The sequence below is a fragment of the Salvelinus sp. IW2-2015 genome, linkage group LG11, assembly GCF_002910315.2.
Source record: "Salvelinus sp. IW2-2015 linkage group LG11, ASM291031v2, whole genome shotgun sequence".
In the NCBI taxonomy this organism is placed as follows: domain Eukaryota; kingdom Metazoa; phylum Chordata; class Actinopteri; order Salmoniformes; family Salmonidae; genus Salvelinus; species Salvelinus sp. IW2-2015.
Window position 1 is genome coordinate 16,911,245 of NC_036851.1, and position 7,358 is coordinate 16,918,602.

The window sequence follows — 7,358 nt, forward strand, 5'->3', positions numbered from 1 at the left end:
TGTCCTCATAATGTTTTGTACACTCAGTAAAGCAAGATGTAAAAACCTTTTGTCACTCTTAAACCTGCCAACACCTCTTCAGGTACACCAGGATTTTCGTGTGTGGCTCACCAGCCTGCCCAGCAGCAAGTTCCCAGTGTCTATCCTCCAGAATGGCTATAAGATGACCATAGAGCCTCCCAGAGGCATCAAGGCTAACCTGTTGAAGACCTCCCTGAGCCTGAATTATGACTTCATCACTACCTGCACCAAGGTCTGGCTCCTCCCATTTCCATACTATACTGTGCACTGTATTGTGTAATTCAAGTGGAAAACATAATATCCAGACACCTCACCTAACACTGTCCCCTGCTCCTCCTCTTCTCTCCTATCTAGGCTGCAGAGCTTAAGTCCCTGCTCCTGTCTGCCTGTTCCACAGGAATGCCATTGAGCTCAGGAAGTTCGGCCCACTGGGGCCATCCCAGATGAGTTCATTGACGGTGACCTGTGCATCTGTATCAGCCAGCTCAAGATGTTCCTGGAGGAGTACCAGGACAAGGTGTTGAAGACACTCTCTCTCTCTTTTCTTCCCACTTTTCCTTTGGTATTTCTCTTTTCATCTCACCTCTCCTTCTTTCTCTTTTGTCTACTCTCATGTCCTACCCTTTTATCTCTGGTCCTTTTGTGCTAGCTATTCTCCACTGTCCACTATTCATACACTTCTCTCCTGTCTAGAGTTCTGTAACTTATCTCTCTTCTTTCCCTGTAACGCTTTACACATCCTTGTTCTCTGTCTGACACACATTGCACATATTCCAAATTGGTTCCTATTGTCATTGAAATGTCATTCTTATTACATACATTTGAACTATCAGCTGAAACAAATACCTCTAGCAAGAGTATGCATTTTTCTATGGTTCAGAGAGTCCTTATTTATGTTGTGTGTGTGTGTGTGTCCTCTCTCACTGAAACTCTACCCCAGCAAGAAACCGGTTTTGAACTTGTCTTACTTATATTTGATGCTTATATAGCTCTTACTGTAGTCTGTTTTAGATGTTATACTTTGCAAAGACCAACAGATTTGAGTTGAAGCTTAACAGAGAACATTTGTTACATTCTTCTTGTTAACAAAAGCTCATAGGAAATGCTCAGGATACCATTCTGTTGACATGCTAACATACCTCAACTCAGTTCGGTACATAACCCAAAACAAGGTCACGGCCCCACCAGCCCGCCACGGGGGGGGGGATGGGGGTGTTGAGTTATTGTGTGTTGTAAGTTTGAATGAATTAAAGCTGGGCTGGTAATGCATCTTGTTTGTCCCCTATCAGTTTTCAGGATGTGATGACTAAGTACCCAGTCCTGTATGAGGAGTCCATGAACACAGTCCTAATCCAGGAGGTCATCAGGTAACCTAGCCCTGTCATTAATCACTGCTGAAGTCCCTAACATCTTGTCAGTGCCACATCTTCTTCTCCCACCATTAACCTCAAGCCAGTTCCAGTTACCATCCTAATCCTCCGTATCAGAGAGCTCTTCTATAGTTATATTATATTTTTTCTCATGATAGCTGTAGTGAAATGTGTTGTTTTACGGGGTTAGACATAGTAGTACGGCACCCCTGGAACAAATTGGGGTTAAGTGTCTTGCTCAAGGGCACATTGACACATTTTTGCTTTTTGGCCGTTATCAAACGATAGCGACCTTTCAGTTACTGGCCCATATTCACCATTCCCTAGTATCTCTCTCTAATTCTCATCCATCCACCTTATCTCTCTCAGGTATAACCGGTTGTTAGTGGGTTGTTCCCAGAGCCTCAGTGATATAGTGAAGGCTCTAAAGTGCTTAGTGGCAAGGTCATCAGAACTGGTGCTTATGGCCAACAGCTTGTTCATCAAAAAAGTTACCTGACATGTGGCAGGCCAAGGACTCACAGGAACACATACACTACAGTGACCAGAATATGTGGACACGTGCTTGTCGAAACATCTCGTTACAAAATCATGGCATTAATATAGAGTGGTCCCCCTTTGCTGCATAACATCCTCCCACTCTTCTGGCAACTCTTCACTAGATGTTGGAACATTGCTGCGGGACTATCTTCCATTCAGCCACAAAGCAATTAGTGAGTCGGGCACTGATGTTGGCGATTAGCCTGGCTCGCAGTCGCATTCCAATTCATCCCAAGGGTGTTCGAGGGGTTTGAGTCAGTCTCTGTGCAGGCCAGTCAAGTTCTCCACACCGATCTCAACAACTATTTCTGCATGGATCTCACTTTGCACAGGGGCATTTCATGCTGAAACAGAAAGGCCTTCCCCAAAACTGTTGCCACAAATTGGAAGCACAGATAATCTAGAACAGGGGCACTCAAGTACTATTTGAGAAGTCCGGTCACACAAATTCTGACGATGGCAAAGTCCAGAGATAATATAATTATCGACGTAGTAACAAACCCCCAGCTTGCAACCCATGCGACCCCAAACTGTTCACACCCCTCTTGTTGGCATATTTTTTGCTGTTTTAAAGCTCATTTCCTTAAACTCTATGCATTCTTCCAGTCTTGTGTGTGTATATGATAGCAAGGGTCGAAGCCCGAAACATGTCAAATTGCAGGTCATAGGTGTCATCAACTTCTGCCGAAGTCGATTGCCTCTCCATTGTTTGGGCGGTGTTCGGCGGTCGACGTCCGGTCTTTCTAGCCATCGCCGATCCATTTTCATTTTCCATTTGTTTTGTCTCATTTCCACACACCTTTCTCATTTTTCCTCCATTATGTGTTGTGTATTTAACCCTCAGTTTCCCCCATGTCTTTGTGTGGTATTGTTTATCTGTTTTCATGTATGCGCACGTTAGGCTGGTTGCACTGGGTAATGTTCAACCCGTATTTGTATTTCGTGTTCATTTGTGCCATGTGCTTTTGGTTCGCCAAATAAAAGGCTCCGTTTTGCTACCAAATATCTGGTCTCCTGCGCCTGACTTCCTACAGCACTTCACGCATACCTTGACAGAATACCACACCCATTATGGAGTCAGCAGGAGCAGGTACCTATGGTAGCGGAATCGAGGAGCGCGTCCAGGAGCACACGGCGTTGATTCACTATCTCGGCACCGCCATGGACCGTGTCGTCCAGACGATGGATCGCTGGGAGAGACAGGGAGGTCCTCCATTACCTCCCCCAGCACAACAGGAGTTCTCACTACCCGTCCCTCCTGTACCCGGTTCCAGTGGGATGCGTCTCGCCCTTCCCAGGGAGTATGATGGGACGGCGGCATGGTGCCAGGGCTTCCTGCTACAGCTGGACCTCTACGTGGGCACCGTTTATCCAGCTCCCTCTGGAAGGGAGAGGGTGTCCGCCCTCGTCTCGTGCCTCTCAGGGAGAGCTCTGGAGTGAGCCAACGCCGTGTGGAGAGAAGGAGATGTGGCGTTGGAGGACTTCACGGAGTTCACGTCTGTTCCACCTGGAACGTCTGTTCCACCTGAGGTAGGGGACGAGGAGCACCCAGGAGTTCGCACTGGAATTTCAGACCTTGGCCGCCGGAGCGGGATGGAACGACAGGGCCCTCATCAACCACTACCGTTGCAGTCTGCGCGAGGATGTCCGTCGGGAGTTGGCCTGCAGGGATACCACTCTTACCTTTGACCAGCTGGTGGACATGTCCATTCGGTTGGATAACCTGCTGGTCACCCGCGGACGTCCAGAGAGGGCTCTTGTCGATTCCCGTTCCCAGCACCACCGCTCCGGTGCCTATGGAGCTGGGAGGTGCTGCGCACAGGGAGACCGGAGGGGGGGCTTTCACGTGTACCATCTGTGGCCGCAGAGGTCACACTGCTGGTCGGTGCCATGTTGGTTCCTCTAGGGTTTGAGGCAGCAGGCAGGGCACTCAGGCGTCACCCCAGGTGAGAAGGCACCATTCTCACCCAGAGCCCTCTGTTGCACACATGTTTTTGTTTGTTACTTTTCCTGAGTTTTCCCCACATTCCCAGAATAAGGCGCTCGTCGATTTAGGCGCAGCTGGGAATTTTTTTGACAGATCATTTGCCCATAATTTAGGGATCCCCATCGTTCCCGTGGATGTGCCCTTCCCCGTTCACGCCTTAGATAGTCGACCATTAGGGTCAGGGTTGATTAGGGAGGTTACCGCTCCTTTGGGCATGGTGACGCAGGGGGGTCATACGGAGAGAATTAGTCTCTTCCTTATTGACTCTCCTGAGTTTCCCGTGGTGCTGGGCCTATCCTGGTTAGCTTGTCATAACCCCACTGTTTCTTGGCCACAGAGGGCTCTCACGGGGTGGTCGTGAGAGTGCTCAGGTAGGTGTTTAGGGGTTTCCGTTGGTGCTACTACCGTGGAGAGTCCAGACCAGGTCTCCACTGTGCGCATTCCCCCTGAATATCCCGATTTGGCTCTCACCTTCTCCAAAAAGAAGGCGACTCAATTACCACCTCATCGACGGGGCGATTGTGCGATAGATCTCCTGGTAGACGCTGCACTTCCCAGGAGTCACGTGTATCCCCTCTCACAGGCGGAGACGGAGGCTATGGAAACATATGTCTACGAATCCCTGCGTCAGGGATACATTCGGTCCTACACTTCACCCGCCTCCTCGAGTTTATTTTTGCGAAGGAGGGAGGTCTGCGCCCATGTATTGACTATCGGGGTCTGAATCAGATCACTGTGAGGTATAGTTACCCGCTACCGCTCATAGCCACAGCGATAGAGTCAATGCACGGGGCGCGCTTCTTCACTAAACTAGATCTCAGGAGCGCTTATAACCTGGTGCGTATCCGGGAGGGAGATGAGTGGAAGACGGCTTTCAGTACCACCTCTGGGCACTATGAGTACCTCGTCATGCCGTACGGGTTGATGAATGCTCCATCAGTCTTCCAAGCCTTTGTAGATGAGATTTTCAGGGACCTGCACGGGCGAAACTATGACGTGGGGGACCGGGAGTTGTTGGCTGTCGTCAAGACTTTGAAGGCGTGGAGACATTGGCTTGAGGGGGCTAAACACCCTTTTCTCATCTGGACTGACCGCCGCAATCTGGAGTACATCCGGGCGGCGAGGAGACTGAACCCTCGCCAGGCAAGGTGGGCCATGTTTTTCACCTGTTTTGTTTTCACTCTTTCTTACAGACCAGGTTCCCAGAACGTGAAGGCAGACGCACTCTCCCGGCTGTATGACACAGAGGAGCGGCCCATGGATCCCACTCCCATACTCCCGGCCTCCTGCCTGGTGGCGCCGGTAGTGTGGGAGCTGGACGCGGACATTGGGCGGGCGTTGCGTGCAGAGCCCGCTCCCCTCCAGTGTCCCGCTGGGCGTCTGTACGTTCCGTCTGCTGTCCGTGAGCGGCTGATCTATTGGGCCCACACGTCACCCTCCTCTGGTCATCCAGGCATCGGTTGGACAGTGCGCTGTCTGAGCGAGAAGTACTGGTGGCCCACTTTGACTAAGGACGTGAGGGTTTATGTTTCCTCCTGCTCGGTGAACGCCCAGTGTGAGGCACCTAGGCACCTACCCAGAGGTAAGTTACACCCCTTACCCGTTCCACAGCGGCCATGGTCACACCTGTCATTCGATTTCCTGACCGATCTTCCCCCATCACAGGGAAACACCACGATCCTGGTCATTGTAGATCGTTTCTCTAAGTCCTGCCGTCTCCTCCCTCTGCCCGGTCTCCCTACAGCCCTACAGACTGCGGAGGCATTGTTTACGCACGTCTTCCAGCACTATGGGGTACCTGAGGATATAGTGTCTGATCGAGGTCCCCAGTTCACTTCGAGGGTCTGGAAGGCGTTCATGGAACGTCTGAGGGTCTCGATCAGCCTTACCTCAGGGTTTCATCCTGAGAGTAACAGGCAGGTGGAGAGAGTTAACCAGGATGTGGGTAGGTTTCTGAGGTCCTATTGCTAGGACCGGCCAGGGGAGTGGGTAGCGTTCGTGCCCTGGGCAAAGATGGCCCAGAACTCGCTCCGCCACTCCTCCAATAACCTCTCCCCCTTCCAGTGTGTATTGGGGTATCAGCCAGTTCTGGCTCCTTGGCATCAGAGTCAGACCGAGGCTCCTGCGGTGGACGACTGGTTCCGGCGCGTGGTGGAAACATGGGACGCCGCCCATGTTCACCTTCAGCACGCCGTGCTGCGCCAGAAAGTTGGCGCCACCATAGTGAGACCGGGTCTGGCTCTCGACCCGAAACCTGCCCCTCCGCCTGCCCTGCCGGATGCTGGGTCCGCGGTTTGTGGGTCCATTTAAAGTCCTGAGGAGAGTGAAAGAGGTTTGTTACAGGTTACAGCTTCCCCCCGATTACCGCATTAACCCCTTGTTCCATGTGTCTCTCCTCAGGTCGGTGGTGGCTGGCCCGCTCCAGGAGTCTGAGGTGTGGGAGGTTCCTCCGCCCCCTCTGGACATCGAGGGGGCCCCGGCGTACTCCGTTCGTTCGCTACTGGATTCGAGACGTTGGGTGAGGGGCCTTCAGTACCTCGTGGACTGGGAGAGGTATAGACCGGAGGAGAGATACTGGGTTCCGGTGGAGGACGTGTTGGATCCTTCTCTGCTGCGAGAGTTCCACCGTCTCCGTCCAGATCGCCCTGCGCCTCGCCCTCCGGGTCGTCCCCGAGGCCGGTGTTGACGCACTGCTGGAGCCGCGTGTCTGGGGGGGGGGGGTACTGTCACGACTTCTATGAAGTCGTTGCCTCTCCTTGTTCGGGCGGTGTTCGCCGGTCTTCTAGCCATCGCCGATCCATTTTTCAATTTCCATTTGTTTTGTCTCGTTTTCTCACACACCTGGTTCTCATTTCCCTCATTATGTGTTTCTCATTTCCCTCATTATGTGTTTAACCCTCAGTTTCCCCCATGTCTTTGTGTGGTATTGTTTATCTGTTTTCATGTATGCGCACGTTAGGCTGGTTGCGCTGGGTTATGTTCAACCCATATTTGTATTTTGTGTTTGTTTGTGCCGTGTGCTTTTGGTTCGCCAAATAGGCTCCGTTTTGCTACCAAATATCGGCTCTCCTGCGCCTGACTTCCTACAGCCCTTCACGCATAKCTTGACATAGGGTCCTGTGGTCTAGAATGTAATTGTATGCTGTAGCGTTAACATTTCCTTTCACTGGAACTAAGGGGCCTAGCCCGAACCATGAAAAACAGACCCAGACCATTATTCCTCCTCCACCAAACTTTACAGTTGGCACTATGCATTCAGGCAGGTAGCATTCTCCTGGCATCCGCCAAACCCAGATTGGACTGCCAGATGGTGAAGCATGATACGTCACTCCAGCCCACGCTTGGCATTGCGCATGGTGCTCTTAGGCTTGTGTGCGGCTGGTTGGCCAGGGAAACCCATTTCCTGAAGCTCCAGACAAATAGTTATTGTGCTGTCGTTG